This window comes from Miniopterus natalensis, chromosome X (assembly GCF_054644295.1).
Source record: "Miniopterus natalensis isolate mMinNat1 chromosome X, mMinNat1.hap1, whole genome shotgun sequence".
Lineage (NCBI taxonomy): Eukaryota > Metazoa > Chordata > Mammalia > Chiroptera > Miniopteridae > Miniopterus > Miniopterus natalensis.
The window spans coordinates 653,781-675,000 of record NC_142103.1 but is presented as its reverse complement, the minus strand read 5'-3'; the positions used below and the strand labels follow the sequence as shown (position 1 = coordinate 675,000).

Sequence of the window (21,220 nt, the reverse complement as noted above, 5' to 3'; positions counted from 1 at the left end):
CAATATATATATATATATATATATATATATATAAAAGGTCTTTACCCATCTCCAGTGGGCAACAAAATCTGTATCTATAGCTTTCAATTGAAACTATTTAATTCCAAAACATTTGAGGGCTGTTAGTCTAGTGTAAACAATTTATTGTTAAAGTCCTAGAATATTTCAATTGTCATTAAAGAAAATTTTAATTAAACTTGAAACTTTGCTCATAATAGGTGACTTTGGGGAGCTAGTGCACTGAATGCTAAGACACCTATTCACAGACAACTTATACTTCAGGAATTGTGTGTTTTGGAGGTGGGGAGGTTAGTTAGTCAAAAGGGAAGGTATCATAATATAAATATTTTAATACCTTTATGCCACCTTAACCATGAGAAATAAATTTGACAGTACTGAAGCTAAAGTTTGTGTTAAATAGCCTCTTAATATTATATCCCATTATCAATTGATCAGCGTGACCTGGAGGCATGGAATTAGCCCTGGATCTAGAAAGACAAGACTGGATTCTGGCCTAGATTCTGCTCCTTAACAGCTGTGTGATGTTTGGCAGGCCATAGTATAAAGATTGTAGAGCTAACTTTTCTCTGGACCTCAGTGTCCCCAGCTGTGAAATTCAAATAATAACCACTGTCCTTCCAACCCTTCTGAGCTTTTGTGACACTCAAATGATATAATGCACCTGGAAAACTCAAGCACCATTAGTGTGTGGTGTCACTTTTTAAAATATTTTGGTAATATCTATGAACAAATTTAATGTAATGTACAAAAACAGTGAATTATTTAAATATTAGGGAGATGGTTCCTCATATTATAGAAATACAAAACATACGTCTTGATCTGTCATGATTGTTAATGTATGAGTAAATGATGGTTAGTGCTTTGGACCCATTTCCCAACTTTTAAATTGATAATAGTAATACATTAATTTCATCTTAATCCAAGAATATTATGAAAGATTAGGTGCCTGAGTTTTTCTAAAGATAATCATGGAATGGAGAATGCTTCTGCATATCCTGCAAGTAAGTTCAGTAGAAAAGGCAACAGATGTCTAAGACGTTTGGTGAACTTGGGTGAAGTTCCAGGACACACATTGCTTAGGTGAAAGGTGCATATCAATAGGCAGAAACACTTACTGAGCATCTCCCATGTGCTGTGCACAAGGTTACAAGAGATCAAAGATAAGGCTGTCTGAGATTATTTTCATGGTCTGGATGTAAACTGATGAGAGCCTGGTCTGCAATGGTATCTGTGGGTTCAGAAACGAAAGGAGGAGAAATATATATCTAAATTTTGATTTGTCCAAGGTGTTCTCCCTTTATAGTGAGTGCTTATGCAATTGGAGCTCCTTGGATCCTGCTGTTATGCTCTAGGGAAAATAACACACAGTATAGGTTCTTGTTTATTTCCAGGAGCTCTTACTGAGGTCCATTCACTGTCCATTTCTTGGCTGTATGCATTGCTTCTTCTCCCTGCTGCTTAGCTCATAGCTGCAAATAGAATTCTGCTCATTTAGGGAGGTGGTGATAATAAGGGCGCCTCTTTGTCTTGTCCTGAAATGAAGTGCTGAGAGCAGAAGGGAAAAAGGCAGCGGTTTAGCAAGAAGTAGAAATGGCCCCATCAGTATCATCAAGGTTAAATAATTCTCCCATCTAATGGTAGGAAATAAGGCATTTTCAGTGAGACAAGCTCTGATAGCTGTGTCCTTGTGGTGCCACACAGGACTTGTGGGAATGTAGATGGTTCATAATGAAGCAAGTTAATAAATACACCCAGACATGGGTCATCTTTCTTCTACCACAAAGGCGGACTCCAGTGTCATTAGATAAACCTCCCACCTACTCTCAAAGTCTCTTATACAGAAACAGATGGATATTTGACTAAAATCCAAGAAAAACTACCCTTTCTAATGTAATGACTGTTTATCAAGGAATTAAATCAAGCAGATGCTATTTGGGGCATGTGTAAGGCACAGCACCCAATACAGTCACTAGGCAGCTAGAAAGATGCAGATTGCCAGGCCCAGCCCCAGAGTCTGTTTCAGTGGGTCTGGGCCAGGGTCCTTCCTAATAAGCTTGTTGATGAAGCTCATGCTGCTGGTCCTGGACCACACTTAGGATAGTAAGGCTGAAAGGCACCTTACTAAGTCTGTGCTTCTCAAACTTTAATATGCTAAAATGAAGATTTCAACTCAGTAAATCTAAAGAAGCACTGGCGGAATCTACCTATTTAAGCAAAACCTACTAATGTACTTGTCAGAGAAATTTAATCTGTCAAGAACAGAATTTAAAAAGAAAAATAACCTTCACTTCCCAAATAGCTATCACTTATGCTAAGTGCTCTATGCACTTCTGCACTCTTTGCACTTGCCTTGATTTATTTAGCCCTGACTAGAATTATTAAATGAATACAATCCCCATTTTATAGATGAAACAACTGAGGTCGGAGAGATCATTTAAGGCATATAGCTAAGTAAATGTCAATCTTCACAACTCAGCCCAGGTGTGGCTGACTTTGAAGCCCTGTGACTTCTCTTTTATACTGTTTCCTTTAATAGCTACTCAGTATCCACTCCTGAAGACATTAATTTGATATTTAAAGTATCTGTCCTCAATGAAGAACATGTCCTTCATTGACATGTTCTCTGCTAAGCAGAATCTTTATGGCTCCACACAGATAAACAGACAAACTCTACTAATTACAATTTTTTTAAATCCTCCAATAAACATGTGATGGATTATGGTTGTAATTTTTCTTCAACTCTGGAAAACCTTTAAATTTAGTTTGTCTTAAGAAAGTCATGAACATACAAAACAATATAATTTATTAAGCCTTGTTAGTTACCTGGTACTTTAATATCTGCTTCCTTTTTAAACAGTCTTTACTACCCAAAAGGTAGAAAGTAGCCTCTCCATTTACAAATGACCACTAGAGAAGTTTACTGACCTGCTCAGCATTACACAGCTGAGAGACTGAGTTATGATCAGAATCCAACTCTGTCAAATTCCTTGATGCCCTACTGCCTCTCAGTTTCCTCATCTCTTAAATGGGGAGACTAATACCCATTACAGAGGTAAATCATAATACCTGGCATTGCTTAGGTATTCAGCACATGGTAGCCATGTATCATTTCTATTATTTTGAAGAGACTCTACACTGAATGGAAGCAAAACAGATCCATAGTAATTCTCCACCACCATCCCCTTTCCTACCTGAGATTCTCTAAGATTGAAATATACCCTACTTAGCTTACAGTTTGGACAAACAATGTGTATCTTTAGGTTAGTAGCTTCCCTCTTGCCCTTACAATTCCATTTGCTTCTCATTAATTAAGGGCAAATGCCACATGTCACTTTGAAAGTTTCAATGTTAGATTATGTTTGTTCTCCTGGTTTAGAAGGACATGATCTGAGTTGCTAGATACAAGACATTTCTTTTCTCATAGTGCTAAATACCAGCTTGCTTCAATTAGGAATAACTAAGGCATCTGCTGAAAATATGTGCTTTTGTTAATCTGGGATCACTCAAGAGTATAGCAGGGGTTTTATATATTACATTTACTAATAAAGAGAAATGTTAAATATAAATAGTATTTCAAGATGAAGACTAAAATGAAATACCTAAAACCTTGCCAGGTCCAGCTAGTTCATATTTACTTTGCCAGAAGAAGGGATTAGGTAATAACTGCAAATGCACACCTTCTACATTCTTAAAAGAATAAGTGCTGATCCACAATGAGCTGAGTGCCAGAGGGAGGAAAAGATAACCGTATCTGCAGGAACAAAGACTGTCACTGATCAGCTAAAGTCTGGCCTTTTGGGGTGTTTTTTGTCATTTTCTCTGAATCTAAAAATTCATCCCATTTGATTTCATTATAAAATAGGGTCAAAATATAACAAAAAAGCTGACACAATTACAGATGCTAAGTTTCTTTCTACTCTCCACAACAGAGATCACCCTTTAGTATAATTTACATCAACCTAGCTTCCCCCAGAGCAGACACCACTTCCTGGGGGTAAATGAAGCATTTTTTGTAGCTGCTGGTCCCAGTTGATCTCAGGCCACTAGGGTCTCATTCAGTTGGTTATTACTTTAGGAAACTTAATGGTGCCCTACTGGCCCAAAATGAATGAATGTAACTTCTGAAGCATCCTAACTTCCAGAAGTAGCTTGTGCATAAGGAGAATTTGCTCTCAAGTGCACAGGCATCCTAAACTGTGCAAAAGGTATGCAATAGATGCTTCTGAAAGTTCCATGACTTGTTACATGTGGTGTATAGATGTGAAGCAGCCATACTTGGTACGTTGGTTAGTAAAAATCATTGACCTTCTTGATGAAAGCAAAACTGCTTTCTCACTACTTTACCTTTCTAGAAGCAAGATGGGAGAAAAAATGTCTGAAAGTATAAGATCTTTCAGTTACACTAGATGCTTTTGAAAAGAAAGAACTCAGTAATTCAACCTGATTTTATAAAGTGGCATTTTAGATTATGATATGACTGCAGATTTGACATGATTATGCTAATGGTGGGAAAATATGCTTTGATCAAACTAGAATGAAGGAAATAAAAAGACATTGTGGTTCAACTTCTAATAAAGAATGTCTCATCTTCACAGCATGACATATACAATACTGTTAATGTTTCATTACCAGTAGCCTGTTGCATGCTTATTGTTAAAAGGAATTTAACATACAAGCTTTTGTATGTCTTGTTCGCCTAATTCTGATTCCTTATACTGACTGGCATGAGACAGGGAACCGGATTGTGTTTAACTGGTTTTATTGTTACGTGACTATGATGGATGTGACAAGGGCCTCTATTGTTCGCTGGGGAGTGTGGCTGTTAATGAAGCCATTAGCTGAGCTAAGGCAAGTGAAGAAAATAGGGAAATTACCATTATTCTGAAGCCATTAAGTTGTAATCTACCACTTTCTCTCCTTACTCAAAAAGGCATCTGCTTTTTAAGGCCTCTCTGGCTTTCCTTTAAAGATTCATTAATTCACTACCTTTCCAAGAAGATGGGGGTAGATAGCATAGTTGAAATTTTAATCAGTCCAGCATATCATATTATTACCATTATGCTGCTGTCTATGTTCATTGCTGGGCCACATCAGGTTAGTTTTAAACAAACTACATTATATGCAGATGACATTCTATTCTGTGTGTAACAGAAAGAGCTTCCATTTGTAGAGTACTTCACAATTCAAAGCTTTTTCATGCTCAGTAAGGTACACAGGACAGGTGTTATGTGCTGCTCTTTTACACATGAGTGAACCCAAGGACTGAAGAGCAGCTGGGTGGAAATGGATTCACACTTAAATTCTCCTTTGTATTGTGACTCGTGTTTTTCCCATGTATATTCTTTGCTGTAAAAGTGAAACTGACCTCTAGTTAGCACAAATATTTTGAAAATGGATGACTTGTGTTGTATTTTGTACTAAGTATATGCCAAAAATCTTTAAATTTCTTTTTAGTCATAGCTAACCAGAGCTTTCCACATTTTGTTAAACAATGGCAGTGTGCTAGTTCTGGTTCTCTTGGGCATAGTCTGCTACTTCTGCATTTATATTGAGGAAAGGCAAATGCTCCCATGCAAGTCATATATGCGGCACCAGGAAACATTCCTTGTGGCTTGTTTTGGTTGACTCAAAAACATTTTGCTCAGTGAAACTGACTGAAGTCTACTTCTTCGCAAAGTATAGTGTTCTAAAGACATAGGCCTGGGTCCTACAACCCTTACAGAATTATCATTTACCATGCAGCAGTTAGAACTGTTTTTCTTCAGAGAGGTGGTGAGATCAATTCCATGCTCAATATTTGATATACTAAAGGAATTTGCCACCCATAAGCAAGTACCTCAGCTCACTAACCAAAGCATTCCTCCAAATGAATGGTTCTTCAAACCCATTAATATAGGTATGTTGCATATATAATTGTTATTATACATGTCAAGATCCAAATGGGGAAAAATACAAATTAAGATATTTTACACAAGAATATTGCTTTTTAGCTCCCCTGAAGGGTGAAACTTGGAAGGAAGTGGAATGGGAACTGAAACAAAGAAAATATTCTTTGTCTTGTCATATTTTTGTTTCTCTAGGTAGGCTAGAGCCTAGCCCTAAGTAGAAATTCAGTTTGTATTTGTTAAAGGAATGGACAGAAAGGAAAGGGAAGCTGGCTATTCTTGCGGTACCACTGGAATAAGATTTTCCAGAGACCCACACAAGAAGATGAGCTATAGTAAAAAGCTGTATTTCCATGGAATTACATCCCTGAGTTTCCAAACTCCCATTTCCCTGAGTCCAGTCATAGAAAAAGTGTAGCTGGGACTTCAGTAGACATAAAATCATAGCCAAACACCAAAAAAGTAGACCGAGTTAGGAGCAATGAGGGAGAGCTACAAAGTGTCTGATGAGAATATAAAGGAAGGACTGCTACCTTCCCAGGGAGACCTTTAGATTATTGTACATAAGGAGATGAGTTAGGAGGATATGGAGAGAAAGCCAGAAAGAAATGTCTATGAAACTATTTGCAGATTCATTTGGCTGGTTGCATGACAGGGAATATAGCAGGAAACCATGGACTAAATGAGAGTAAGAGGCATTTGGCTGCTTCAAGATAGGAAATAGCAGAAAGTAAGGACATGACATTGCATTGTGGCCACACTGCCAGCAACTTTGGCTGTTTGGGCAGGGAGTGGAAAGTCTGTTTTGCAGACTCTGGGGAGCCACTGCAACTGAGCAGAGAATAAGTTTAATTGGTGTCCTGAGCTGAAAGGGTTGGGGCCAGGGAGTTAGCAGGCCAGTTGGAAGAATGCAGGCAATGGTTTTAACAACCAGTGTATTTATAAGCACAGGCATTTGGAATACCCTTGTGGTTTTGGAATGAGTAATTTCTCCACAGTGGATATTTTCATTTGAATACAGTAATTTGAAAATGCTCTTATATGCCATATAGATCAGGTAAGGTAAGTGATCTAGAATAGATGTCTGTGTCTGAGCTTGGGACCTATCCTAATTGAGTGAGTCTGAAATTCTAGTGTGCCTAAGAATTGCCCCCGGAACCCTTGTTACAAGTTTGGATTCTTTCCCATTGCTGCCCAGGAATCAGCACATATGCTAAATAGCCAGGGTTATTCTGATGCAGGTGGTCTGGTGCTGGCACTTTGAGACATACTGTAACTGGCCTTTGTGAGGGTAAAAAGACATGTGTCTCTGCCTACAAGTGATCTCCCTACAAGGTAGGTAGGAGAAATCTGAAAATGTGTAAAGGGACCAGAGCTCCTACTGTGGGCTGATTACTACAGTAGATATATCCTATATCTTCTTTTATTTTATCGTCAGAATTTCTCTGAGGAAGGGAACTCTTTTATTCTCACCTTTCAGTGAGGCCTATTCATATTTTTCAAGAGCAGAGCTTCCAACATGCTTCTGTAAGGATGTGGGGGAAGTAAGAAATGGCATAAGAAATTGAGTTTTCATGATTTTGGTCTGGTCCCAAGGCCTCTCCATACGTAAGAATCTCTCAAGAGAGAAGTGTTGACTTTCTGAGCATACAGGTTTAATCAGATTAAAAAAGGAAAAGCCCTTCCTTGGAGATGCAGATTTTAGCTGGAGCTATCTTCTATCCTACCTGTCTGCCTAGGTGTGTATAGAGAAAAGTGTCACATCTCCTCTTCGTTCTATACATGTCACTCTTCACTGCTTCCACTGTAAAGCTCCTATTACTGGACATTTACTCATGGTATGGCATGGGTATGGCATAAAACTTGCTGGAAGTATTTCAGGCAACTATAATTGACTTCCAGCAAGTTTTGTGCTGTAGCCATGTTACACTTTTGTATTTGCTTGGTGGTAGGTCCAAGATCAACTCCTTCTACTTTCACCACCCATGATGATAGAACAGTGTCTACATAGATGTTTTATTATTTTATTTTATTTTTAAACATGTTTTTATTGATTTCAGAGAGAGGAAGGGAGAGATAGAAACATCAGTGATGAGAGTCATTGACTGGCTGCCTCCTGCATGCCCCTCACTGGGGATGGAGCCCCCAACTTGGGCATGTGCCCTGACCGGGAATCAAGCCACAATCTCCTGGACAATAGGTCAATGCTCAACCACTGAGCCATGCTGGCTGGGCTAAGTGTTTTATTATTTTAAGAAAACTTCACATACAATCTGTCATAAAAATAACTCAAGTATAAAATATTTGGTTTTTATGTTATTTTGTTTTACTTAATTAAAAGGGTAAGGATTATTCAGCTGAAAATAACTTTTACAGGTTATCTGATTTGTCCTCACAATATAAAGATTAACCAATCTAGACAAATGAAAGCTGTCCTTTTCATAGTTTTCACAACCTTGAGGGTGGGGATGTGTCAATTATTTCTGAATTTCCTTCCTTGCCTGGAAATAACAGAAACTCAATGAATACTTGTCAAATAAATGAATGAACCTTTATTGGAAATGCATTTAATTGGCTGGCAAGCAGCTTATGAACACATATGTGTGGAGTGAATGCATAGGTGAAGGAATGGACAGACAAACACTAGGAAATTTTCCAATATAGCTAAGGTGATTTTCATGTTGCAGATAAAATCAGTTTCTTTTTATTCAGTTTGCAGAACGTGAGTTACCTCAGTTATTCACCAACCCCTCTATATTTGAAGGAAGTTATGAATTCTTCCCTCATTTTACTCTTCTTCTGGCTGAATAATCACAGCCTCATTTACCTTTCCTCATAAGTTCATCTTTCTAGGCCTATAAGAGTCTCTATGGCTCTCTGATCCCTGAGTGCATCATAATCCTTTCTCTGCTGTGGATCCCAGGCCTGGATATGCCAAAGTGAGATTTATAAAGAATTAGTGAACATTTTGTATCTAAACCTGGATGATGACAGTCACAGACTTCATTAGTGGATAACGAAAACTGTAAGAATGGAGGTTTTGTTGGATTTGTGATGAAGTTTTAAAAAATCTGGTTTAACTATTCTTTGCTCTTTCTTCCCCCAGTTGTGATTAGATAGCATCATAAAAGGAGGCTACTGAGTTGCCCTCTTGTCTATTGAAATTGATATGCTTAATATTTTATTAAGTACTTCAAAATAGTTTCCTCCAAGAACTGGAGAAAGATTTCCCCTTTCCATGTAATTATCATCCAGTATATGGATATAACAAATATGATGTAATTCTTCTTTTACTGTTGAAAATCTGAACTGGTTCCCATATACTGGATGATAATTTTTCTTCTTTGTAATTTCCAGTTTTGATCCTGTGTTACTTTTATACATACTCATATAAGAAAGAGTTCTGTGAGTCCTTCTAGCGAATCTTCATACTTAAGGTTGGTAATGGGAACCCTGACTCAGCAACATGTCCTCTAACTTACGGAGTATGGGGAAGGGTTAGGGTTGAACTGTGTGTGAAGACCCCAGATCTATGTCTTTGTACAGAGTGTGCCAGCTTCAATTTGCTTGAAGTCCAGAACTGTGTGTTTGTCTCTCTTGTGGGCAGGGTATTCATAGGCCAGATGAAAGGCAGAGCCCAAGCCCCTGAGTGGAGAAGGCTGCACTGCAGACTTGGGATTCTGTTTCCTTATGGAGGCTTCTGGTCCATCCTTCCTTCCCATGGGTACATTTGCCAGAATTTCCTTTGGCAGGCAAGCAGAGCAAAGGGGGAGTGTCTTTAATTGCATTTGATTCTAAATATGTTCTGAGCAGTGTTCCAGAATGGCCTGCTGAGTTCCTTGCTCTGCTCACTTGGCTGTTTTATTTCTGAGTAGAGGGACTGCATTTAATATTACAAAGTGAGTCTTGATTTTACAGCACAGACACCTTTGCATGAATGGAAACCTCAAATCTGGGAGAACAGAAGACTTATGGCTTTTGATTTCCCCCTAATGTGTTTTGTTCAAAGCTATGAAAATATGAAAATCAAGGTATGAAAATCAAGGCCATCCTTTACTTATTGTCTCTGTAGTGACAACTTCTAAGTCAGTTGGGTATTCTGAGTATTTGTGGTCTTGCTGGAGGTAAAACAAAACAGGATATGAGAGACTCCTCCTACTCCCAATAGTCTGGTTCTTGTGGTAAGGCAGGGAATTGCACCAAAGACCTGACATCCAGTGGGATTTAAAAATGCTCAGAGTGGTTTCTCCCTTTTTATCAGAGTACATTATTTGAGGATGAAAAAGAGGAGAATTTTCAGTGGCCTTTTCCCTCTCTTGTGTGTGTGTGATTTTTAAATTGAACTGTAATTAACAATAAAATGCACATATCTTAGTGTTCAGTTCAGTGGCTTTCAGCAGTTGCATACACCCAGGCAACTGCTACAGAAAACAAGATACAGAATGGCTCTGACCAATGGTAATTGAATGCAAGCCACCAATGTAATTTACAATTTTCTAGCAGCCACATTAGAAAAAGTAGAAAAAACAGGTGAAATTAATTTTAATTTTAATACAGTGCACAGTGGTACCTCGGTTTTCGAATGTAACGAGTTCCAGAGACCGTTCAAGTTCTGAAATGTTCAAAAACTGAGGGATCAGCAGCTGACAGCTAGTCCTCAGGATCTTGCACTCAGTGGAAGCCATGTGACAGGTTCGATTTCTGAGGTGTGTTCGAAAACCAAAGCATTTAGTTCTGAGTTTACGGGGTTTGTAAACCGAAACGTTCAACAACAGAGACGTTTGAAAACTGAGGTACGAATGTATTTAAATTATTATTTTTACACAAAATTAGCATAGAAATTATAATAAGTTATACAATTTTTGGTAACAGTTCTTTGAAACTTAATATATAGCTTATACTTATAAGACATCTCAGTCTGAATGCTAACTTAAAACATTGTAGTAAAATACACATAAATTTTGCTGTGGCTTTCTCTGAAAGGGATATAAAAAAGTACTTGAGCTGAATGAGGAGGGGCTGCTCAAACAGAATGCTTTTCCTGTGTTTCCATTTTCTAGTGACAATGAATTCTGGATCCCTGTGGAAGAAGGCAGGCAAGTTCTTCTGTAACATGATCTGAAAACCCAAGCTATACCTGAGCTTCAGGCTGTGCCCTCAACTCATTCTCCATTTGCACACTTTAATTTCTATTCATTAATATTACTGACAAGAGAAAGACAATAACATTGTCCTGGCTCTGGAGCAGCTAACAACCAAGTGGAAGAACATATTTCCAAACACCATTTCAGAGAAATATGACACAGTCCTTGGAATAGAGACAGTTTCTGGAAGATTAGGCCTAAACTTTATAGCATTGTGAGAATTTGACAAAGCAAAGAAGGGACCAACAGAAAGAACAGAGAATAAGAATGAATAGAGCATGAGTTAATAGACAGATGGCCAACTTCACCATTTACAAGCTGTGCCTATTTGCTTCTCATCCTGGGCCTCTTTTCCATCACCTATAAAACAGTGATAATGACACCTATCTACAAGAGCTGTCAAAATTTTTTAAGTCATTAATTAAATTATTAAAATTTTGTTGCAATAATTGGTCGATTGATTAATTAATTAATTAAGTCATCAAATACTTTAAAACACCTACCATGTACCAGGTGCTAAACCAGTTGTTGAGGATACAGTAGCATATTCTGTATTCTCCCAAAGCTCGATGTCTACATGAACTAATTGGTCAGAATCCATTCTATTAAAGGCATTCCCACCTCATGGTGATGTCTACACTGGACAACTAGAGCAAGGCCATGGAGTAGCTGGGGAATAGTAAAATATTTAAATCAAGTTTACATGTGCTTGTTGAAAGGGTGATTGGGGATTAGTGCAGAGAGATAACATTGGAAGGATAGAATGGAGCTCCCTTCATAGTGTCACACCTGCTGAAAACATTTTGACCAATGTTTACTAATATTTGGGATTATTCAAGTATTTTTTAAAAAAAGCACTCACACCAATTGAAAACAGAACACATTGACAAGAGTTTTGGTGGAGATGAATGATTCCATTGTTGCTAAAAAAGGTAGTGAAAGGGCAACAAGAGGATTCTGGCCTCTGTTGGAACTTGTCTTTTTGATTTTTTGTCTTCCCATCATCTACCTACTGAACATTTGCTGTGCATGATGAAGAGGAATAATTAATCTTCATCTGACCTGTATTGAAGAGGAGCATGTTAGTATTTTGCTAGAGTGAGTCTAAATTCTGCCCTGATAAAGAGATTTCTACCACCTTTTCAATCTATAATATCTTCTATTTCCTGATTTGAACACCAGATTTGGATTTGCCAAGACATGTCCTTTAGCAAGACTGGCATTTATTTTTTTGGACAGTTACTGTTTAAGCCCACCACACTAGGAAGACTAGCATGGAGAAAGAACCACTGATCAGTTAGAAAGATAATAGCAGCCAATGATTGTAGGTGTCCCACCACATTTAAAACTGAAAACAAAAAGAAAACTAGTCTATACTAAACTAAAATCATCATAATTTTTTTTTGCATATGTAAGAGTCTGCATTTTCAGTTCTGACATATTGATCCAGTTTTTGTGCATTGAATTATGCACATACCAATAACTGTCTAATTGAGGGATGCTTGCTATTACGTTTTGTTTAAATTACCTCCTTCCAAAAGGGACCAGCTTCTGTTTTGAAGAAATGAATAAATTGCACTTGGAGTTTTCAGGGTATTATTTAGATATAGCTTTGGTAGTTTATGATCATAGAAAGTGTAAGTGTATAGTTTGGAAGCTACACAGATGTACTTGTAAATAACTTGTAAGGTAGAGGGCTGAGAGAGAGATCCAGTGGCGGGATGTCAGCTCAGTTTCACATTTCTACCCTAAGGGACTAGATGCTGGTAATTCTTCAAAAGCCAAAAATTTATTTTACAGAAGAAATTCTGATTTGATTAAAATATTGCTTCCAGACTTAATGTTCCTTTAGCCAATCATGCCTGCATCCATGATTAGAAATAAACTGCATGTTATCTAGGCATAAAGAAGCCACATAATTTGGGACAATTCTACAGAAGTAGCATTTAGTGAAATTACAGTACATTTAGATTAATTATAGAGCTGGTTCCGGGCGCCACCATACTTAAAGTCATATCAGCATTTTCATTATTAACCCTGTTTGGAAGAAGTTTATGCCTTGGCTACATATTTTTTCCCCTGGAAAATATTGTATTCTATATAAGGATAGATAAAAAATTTCTACTTTTAAGGTAACTTACAAAAAGCATTTTTTCAGAAGGATTACTTTTGTTAAAAGTGCTGTTTCTGTGCAGAATCTCAAAATAGGCAGAGATCAATTTAAAAACAAATGGAAATGGTCATGATGCTTAGTTTAAGAAATCAACCTGCTATAAAATTCTTGTGCTTTACTTTTGTAGGCTTCATAATATTGACCAGAAAATACAAAGTGGCTTTTATTTAGTCACCATATCCATTCAATCTGAGTTTGGCTCCATTCAAAGTAACCTCCTCGGGAGGCACTGCCTTACTCCAACAGTGCTGTTGAACAAGGTTGGTAACAGTTGGCAGTTTTGTCTTTGTGAATGGCCTTTGGAATCTGTGTCTTGTTCTTTTAGAATATCATTATAGTCCTAAGATTTTTCATCTCTTCATAGCAAAAGGATTTTTATTTCTGGGACAACCAAAAGTAATTTGGAGCCAGATTTAGTGAATAAGGAGGCTGATATGTTTGAATATATGGTTTATTAAAAAAATGATCTGTGGCTCTAAAATAATGAGCCTCATTTTCATGCATGGTTCATAACTATAGCTGAAGGTGCTGGCATTCATTTGAATGTCAAATGTCTGAGAGTTTGTTATATGAAAAGTCTCATTATTTTATGGTTCTATTCCCTAGAAATAAAAGTAGGGTTTTTAACACATTGTAAGTGATTGACTGTAATGACACTAAAAGTTGTTCTGATCTGTCATAAATGTTAAAAACATTTCTAAAATATATCTTTATATAAATGAATGTAAACATTCTCAAAAATATTTTTTAGTTATAATAGTATTTTACTGAATACTTATCATAAGTCAGTCAATGTGTTTTCTATGCTTTAACTCTTTTATCTATGATTTCATAATAATCTTAGGCACCCATTTTTTCAAAAGGTGCCAGTTATATTCACAAAAAGTTTAAGTAACTTGCCCAAGGTACAGAGCTTATAAAGGACCGAGTCAGAATTTGAACTCAGGCCTATCTGATATTTCACCCCATCTTATGCTTCTGTGAATTCTGGTAACTGTGAATTGTGGAGAGAGCAATAATTTACTGGTTCCCAGCATTCTAGTTGCTCTTTTGGATGATGGAAGTTTTACAGAGCAAGTTTTATAAATGAATGAAAGAATCAGGGCAGCCCGGCCAGTGTGACTCTGTTGGTTAGAGTGTCATCCCATGCACCTAAAGGTGATGTTGAATGACTGGTCTGACTGATTTCTTTTTGAACCACATTTAATCAATTGACAGGTTGCTTTGACATCATGTAGACATAACTTGTGCTGTTCTCAGAGCTGTGCATTGAATTAGTGTTAAGAAGCCATGGCTTAACGGTGAATAAAAGTCTTGCAACACTAGAATACAGATTCATGAAAACAACAGAATCTGCTGCTCAGCCTTGCTAAGTGACTTAGGATTTTTTTGTCTCCCTTTGTTCCCTTGTCTCCTGAAAGCAACTCTCAGAGATATCACTAACCTCACTCACCTCTACAGGTAACAACTCACCAATGGGTCTTAGTCCTGTACCCTCACTTAAGGAGTCAAAAAAGCAATCTGTCTGGCTGTTTTTCCCTCTTTGCCCCAAGCCCTATGGCAACCAAGGCTATAGACATACCCGGTCCAACCCAACCATTAAAAAAACAAAAAGAAAAAAAAAAAAGGCCTGAAATAACTGCATTTAGGTTGAAGGTGATGTCATTGATATTCCCAAGAATAGTAGATGTCTGTTTTCTTTCCTCCAGACACCCCCCTCTTTCTCCTCCTTTCTTCTGTTTGTCATTTCCCTCCCTTTCCTACCTCTTACAAAAGCCATGCTATATGCTAGGCCCTGGGATAGGGGTTGAGGGCCCGGTAGAGAACTCAGTGCCTGTTTTCACAGAGCTTATATTCTGGTCACCATGGGCAGGTATGGAAAATATCTACAAAGACAGAAACAGTCTAATTTTTTATTGCAGTAAGTGATTTAAAGAAAGTAAAATAGGATGATATGAGAGTTACAGAAGAGAAAAAGTCCAACTACAAAATGGTGTGAGAAGGCCCTGTTTAAGCTGAGGCCTGAAGGATGAGAAGAAGCTGGTAAACTGAAGGTTTTGGGGAAGTTATTCAAGGAGATAGCAGCATAATTACAAATAACCCTGAAGCAGTGACATACTTGGCTTGTTCAAGGAATAAGCTAGCCTTGCCAAGAAGAGTAACCTTATAGAGGATGAGGTCAGGTAGGTAGGCAAGGACCAGATCAGTGGGTACCTTCAAAAGCTGAGATAAGTAATTTTAATTTTATTCTACCTGAAGTGGGAGGTCATTGTGTGAGATGTAGTAGGGGGAAAAGCATAACCTGACTTATATGTTAAAAGGTCATCTGGCTGCTGGATGGAGAACACACTGTATGGAGATGAAGAAGGAGGCAGTGGAAGCCAGCTATTGAGGCTATTGCAGTGGGGCAGGTGAGGGATGATGTTGGTATGGGGGATGGAGTGAAATGAATGGATGCAAGAGATATGTTGGAGGTGGAGTCAATATGAGTTGCTGGTGCATCCAATGTGTAAAAGGTGCTGGTGCATGAAAGGGAGAAATTGGGCATGCCTTTTCAATATTTTATTGAGTAGCCAGGTGGATAGTGGTGCCGTTTATTATGCTTTATGTTTATTTAGTTAGAGAATTCAGAGGATGGTTTTTCTAAAACAAAAAGCTAATCTTTGTTAAAGAATGATTGAAGTTCTATCTTTAGTGGGAAAAGAATAAAATAAAATAAAAACTTTACAGCACACAATGGTAACCTTTTACTCTGTGTTCCACACATTCTTTGTAGGCTTTCAAATGTATTCAAACTGAGTTTTAGGCTGGACTGTCTCCCTGACAGGACTGTGAACTTCTTGAAGGTAGACATGGCACTTTGTCTGTTCCTCCTGGTGCATCTAGTGTCAATGTCAGTGTCTAACATATGACAGGTGTTTGCTAATTGCTTGTTTAAAGAAAGGAAGGAAAGAAAGACAACTGCCCTTTTTAGAACTTGTATACCTTTTATATTCAATGGTTATCATGAAAATGAAGAAGATATAAAAACGGAAATAAAATAATGGAATCTCTGCAGAGTGGGAAGGAAACCTCAATATACCAAGAAGGGAAAATATAGAATAAAACAACAAAAATGCTGTAAATAATTTTTCCCTCACTGTGGAAAGATTCAATAAACCTATAGTGACACTTACATATCTGGTAATATAGTGTTTAGGACAAAATTTCAACTCTAGTTAATCATATGAATTAAATCCCAGATTTTAAATATATATTTTGTTCATGTTTAAGACATGTAAGATTACGGATATACTATCATTAAGGTATATTAAGTAACTAGTAAGGAAATTATTAAGAAAAGGAAGTCCAAAATGCCTATTTAATTATAGAAGAGCTGATTTAGTCATTTGATGCAATAGAGACAATGAACTGTCTGGAAGAAAGCTATTTTCCTCCTAAGCATTTAATAGTTTTTTCTAGATTAGAGATAAAAGCATCGACATTACTTAGCATGCTATTTTAGAGGCATCTTGTGGCCACACCAGCACTTTCTCACCCCACATTCTGCTCTGCCATTTTATACCATGTTTCATTCTTACTCTTCATTCCTTCATTCCTCTTCTGTGTCTTTTACTTTTGGTCTTACAGTGGTCAGGAAGACTTTTTTTAACCTATCCCCAGTAGCCTAATTATTTTTCAATGTTTACCTCAAGTGCAACCTCTTCCAAGTAGCCTTCCTAGATTTCCCAAGGCTGAACTTATACTATTCTCTTTGTTTCTTCTGGTATATGTTATGTTCATTTTTTATGCCTGTTTCACACAAGTATACTGTACCTATCTTACACAATAGGAATTTACTGAATACTTAAGTGGAATCACAGCAATATCATGATTTCTTTTCTCATTCTCTTCTTCTATGTCAGAAAGATGATACGTGAAGGGTTCATTCTTCTTTACAGCAGGTCAAAACAAATGCAAGCTCTGACATTACATGGAATTGAAATGAAGAGGAAAGAGCGTGGGTACTTGTATCAGTAGAATCATGAACATGATGGAGGTAAATTATGCTAATGACTGGAGAGTTAGTCTCAGCCTAAGAAGGTGGCAATACTTGGCTTTGTGACTACAGCCTAAGATTTTAGCACAGTACATAGTTCAATATTTGAATATTTCTTCGTGCTCAGAGAAGCATTATGGAATTTATCTCTAGTTTTTTAATATACATGATAAGAACAAGTTCTGTGTATTCCTTCTAGTTTATCTTCTTAAGTTGTAAAAAAAAAAAAAACAACTGATTTTTTTTCCAAGCACTTTACTCGATCTCCCCCCAAAGATATAAGAAGCAAAAATTTATGAATATTTTTATTAAAGAATATTTGGTTTTTATTTCTAGGAAACAGAGCTAGAAAAGTGTTAAGGTCATTAGCCATAATAATTTAAAATACATAGTCATTTCACTGTTAGTTTTAGCTTTTAGATTGTCTGCTATCTTTAGCTTTTTCTATTTTAAGCTAATAATAATCAATCTCATATTTATTAGCTTTTTCATCCTTAGGTGTTTAACAAACCTTAGTGGTGCAAATATAATGTAGTGATCCATATGCTTGCTTTTTAGGTCTGTGGCCCTGAGAGTATTTGATTACAATTATTTTTATTTAATTAAAATTGCCTACAGTGAACAGAAGAATTGGGTACAAAGTTACTGGAAAAGTAACCTAGTTAACATGTCTTTAAGATAGCATGTTAACACAGAACCTCCATATTTTTAAACTCTAAAATATACCTTTATTCCTTCTTCCAACAACCATTTGTTGCATGACAACTATGTGTTGGGCTCAGAGCACAACCCTGGGGATTAGAAAATCAACAAGGCTGTCAGAAATATATATATAAAAACATGAGTATGTGTAGATATCAATAAGGTAGATTGTATGTATATAGCAATAAGGTAGGTAGATATACATACTTATGTATTTATACATGAATATCTATAAAAATATATGTTGGTTAGAAGTACATTGTCAAGCATGTGTATATTACAGGACTTCATTTACTGAATGTTTCTTCTCTTCCAAACACCGTGCCAAAGAGTTTACATGCATTATCCCATTTTTAACAACTCAGATACAGACCGAGCACCAGAGCCTAAGGACTGACTGACTCTCTACTCTCAAAGCACATGCACAATAAAACAAATAGATCCTTCGTACTTATGGCAATACAGTTTTACTATTCAAACAAACATTTTCATACTTTTCATTCTTTTTTCTTTGATACTGAATCTGAACTTATGGGATAAAGCTGGTATCTGTTTAAACAAAAGAAACTATTTTTGTTTTATTGTACATGTGCTTTGAGAGTAGAGAGCCAGTCAGTCCTTAGGCTCTGGTGCTCGGTCTGTATCTGATCCAGAGCATGAAATAATAGTATTTCAGTGACAGTTGGATTTCTCTTGTCTCTCCAGCTGAAGACCACCTTATGGATGAATTAATTTATGTTGTGGTCAGTCCTTTACACATCTCAATAGTTAAAAAAGAACTTCCAGACTCATAATGTATTCAAATACCAGATGAGCCATTAAGGAATTCTGTGAACCACCCCCTCCCATCCTTAATAATCTCCAGATAGAGAAAACCATTTGTCCTGAAAAGCTGAGTCATTCACCTTTCAAGATCTTTGGCAGTCCTGTGATTTTGCAAAAACATGCACAAGTTTCAAGTTAAATTCTCCTGAAACAGAACCCTACTTTGTAGATCTTTAAAAGCAAGGTACTACCAAAACACCAAGTTCTCTCTGCAGCCCCTTAGACTTCCTAATAAGCACTTAGTACTTTTGCTTTGTAGCATTTCATACAATTGCAGTTGATTATTTGTGTGATTATTTGTTTAATACCTCTCTCCCATGCTAGTCTTTGGTATGGACTAGGGGTGAATAGGACTGGGTTTGTTGCTCAGTAGTAATCCATCTTACCTGCAGTGCTTAAAACCCAATGACAAAGAGTTAGCACTCAATTAATATTTGTTGGGGCAGGAATGAATGAATGGAATCTGACAGAAGACAATACATATACAACCAAGTAGCAAATTGAGTCTTGATTTGTGCCACAGATATTCCCATTCTAAGTTTTTTAACCACAGCCCTAGTTCAGTACCTCTTTCATGACCTAACAACTCTGGGGGTTTATGGGACAGAGGACAAACTTATTGCTTGGTGAGTACAAGAAGACAGATACAATATTTACTAGTTGTAGCAACTCCTGAACAAATGTGGTCCCTGGAGAAGGGCACACTGTAATAATGCAGGGAAACCCAGCCATTATCTCAAAGCAAAGCTACACAGTCATCAAGGCTGTGACTCACATTCCTGTGGGCAGGAACTCTGAAGTTTTCAAGGATAATTTATGGTGACACTGATGAAACAGAGTTCATTTGAATACTGTAACTACTGAAGTATTCTGAAGTGAAAAAGTCAGCTGGCAGTTGAGCAAATACCTTGTTGACCCCTTTTCATTCTCAAATGCTTGAGTCCTAAAGTGGCTGCTTAATGCACATAGGATTTGGTTTCTGAAAATGAAGCAAATGCTCATCTTTACTCAGCTCATTGTTTTTGATCAGTTAAATGCCGCTATAAATGGGGGACTGTGATAGCAAAAAAATAAATGTTTTATACAGTGCTAGAAAAAGCATTAGGGGAAAATTTTAGAAAAAGAACAGATTTTTTTTCTTGTTTCTATAGAAACCAGTAGCCATCAGGAGGAGCGAGGTGTTCTTTCAAGTGTGCATGGTAGTAAGGCCACTGGAGGGATGGTGTAAAGACCCACTCTATCCCTTTGATCTCATTGGGCTAAGTAGGGCTGCAGTCCATAGTCACTCAACATCATAGAGCCAGAAAGGCTCTTAACAAGATTCTCTTGTCAAGCAAGGGGGAAAAAAAACAAATATAAGGAAAGCTCTAATATCAGCTATAAACATGCCTTTAAACATGCTCCTTACCATTGAGCAGTAAGTGTTACTGATAAACTGGCCAAAGCAAGCATTTGGGCCATTGGATGATAGGATATTGTGTTGTCCTTCCAATGTGTCTACTTCTATAAAATATTTTTTAAATGAAATTATAATTCAATATCTCTCCTTTAGTTTTATTTGTAAAGCTGTTACATTCTTGACAAGTGAATGTTGGGGAAGACTTAAATAAAATTCCAAGGCAAATACTTTTCTAAAGCTTAATCAATACTACAACTTTAAAATGATTTCTCCAGTCTTTTAAATGAAGTTTAGGTCAAATGTAATGACAGGATGAAGCAGGCATGGTTTGCTTCAATCTGACATATCCCAGAAGCTAAGAGGAATATCTAGTAACTGACAAAAGATTTTCCCATTGCTTGACATTTACTTTGTATGTAAACAATCCAGTACATTCACATGTCAATGTATTAGTTAGGGTGGTCCAAAATATGATGTGAATTTAGATAGTGTTTCTTTCTGCTCACAAATACCCACTCCTGATCAACAAGAGAACACTTATTGCAGCTTTGCCTTATAGGTGGCTGAGCAGAATGAATCATTTTTAAATATAAACTACCTCAGATATAAAATATGTCACATGGAAAACACAAAACATAAGGGGAGTGGATTATGAAATTTAAGGAACATATTTAGCAGTCTTTAGGTTATAAACATTATAGATTGTCATTAATAAAATACACAGCATTTAACCCCTGCTCACTAAATGGCTGTGTGATCACAAGTTACTCACCTCCCCATTCTAAACTTTAGTTTACTCATCTGTAAAATGGTAGTAATACAAGTGATTGTGTTGATGATAAGGGGGGAAAAGAAGGGGATTTTTAAAAATTTTGTTAAAATAACTTGCTGTATAAAGCTATAAGGTTTAAATAAAAGAATTCTAGAAAACTGAACATAGGACATGTACACTATGTGTCATATTCTTATCCCCCTTCCAGAAAAGTAACTATATTAGTAACGAGCATTTCTCTTTAGCCAAGCTTTCAGCTG

General features: G+C 36.9%; 1 protein-coding gene across 7 annotated transcripts in view; it reads left to right on the top strand.

Annotated features, from left to right (window-relative positions):
* Positions 1-21,220, top strand: part of AFF2 (ALF transcription elongation factor 2) — a 383,765-nt gene that overhangs the window by 38,852 nt on the left and 323,693 nt on the right. The window lies entirely within an intron of this gene.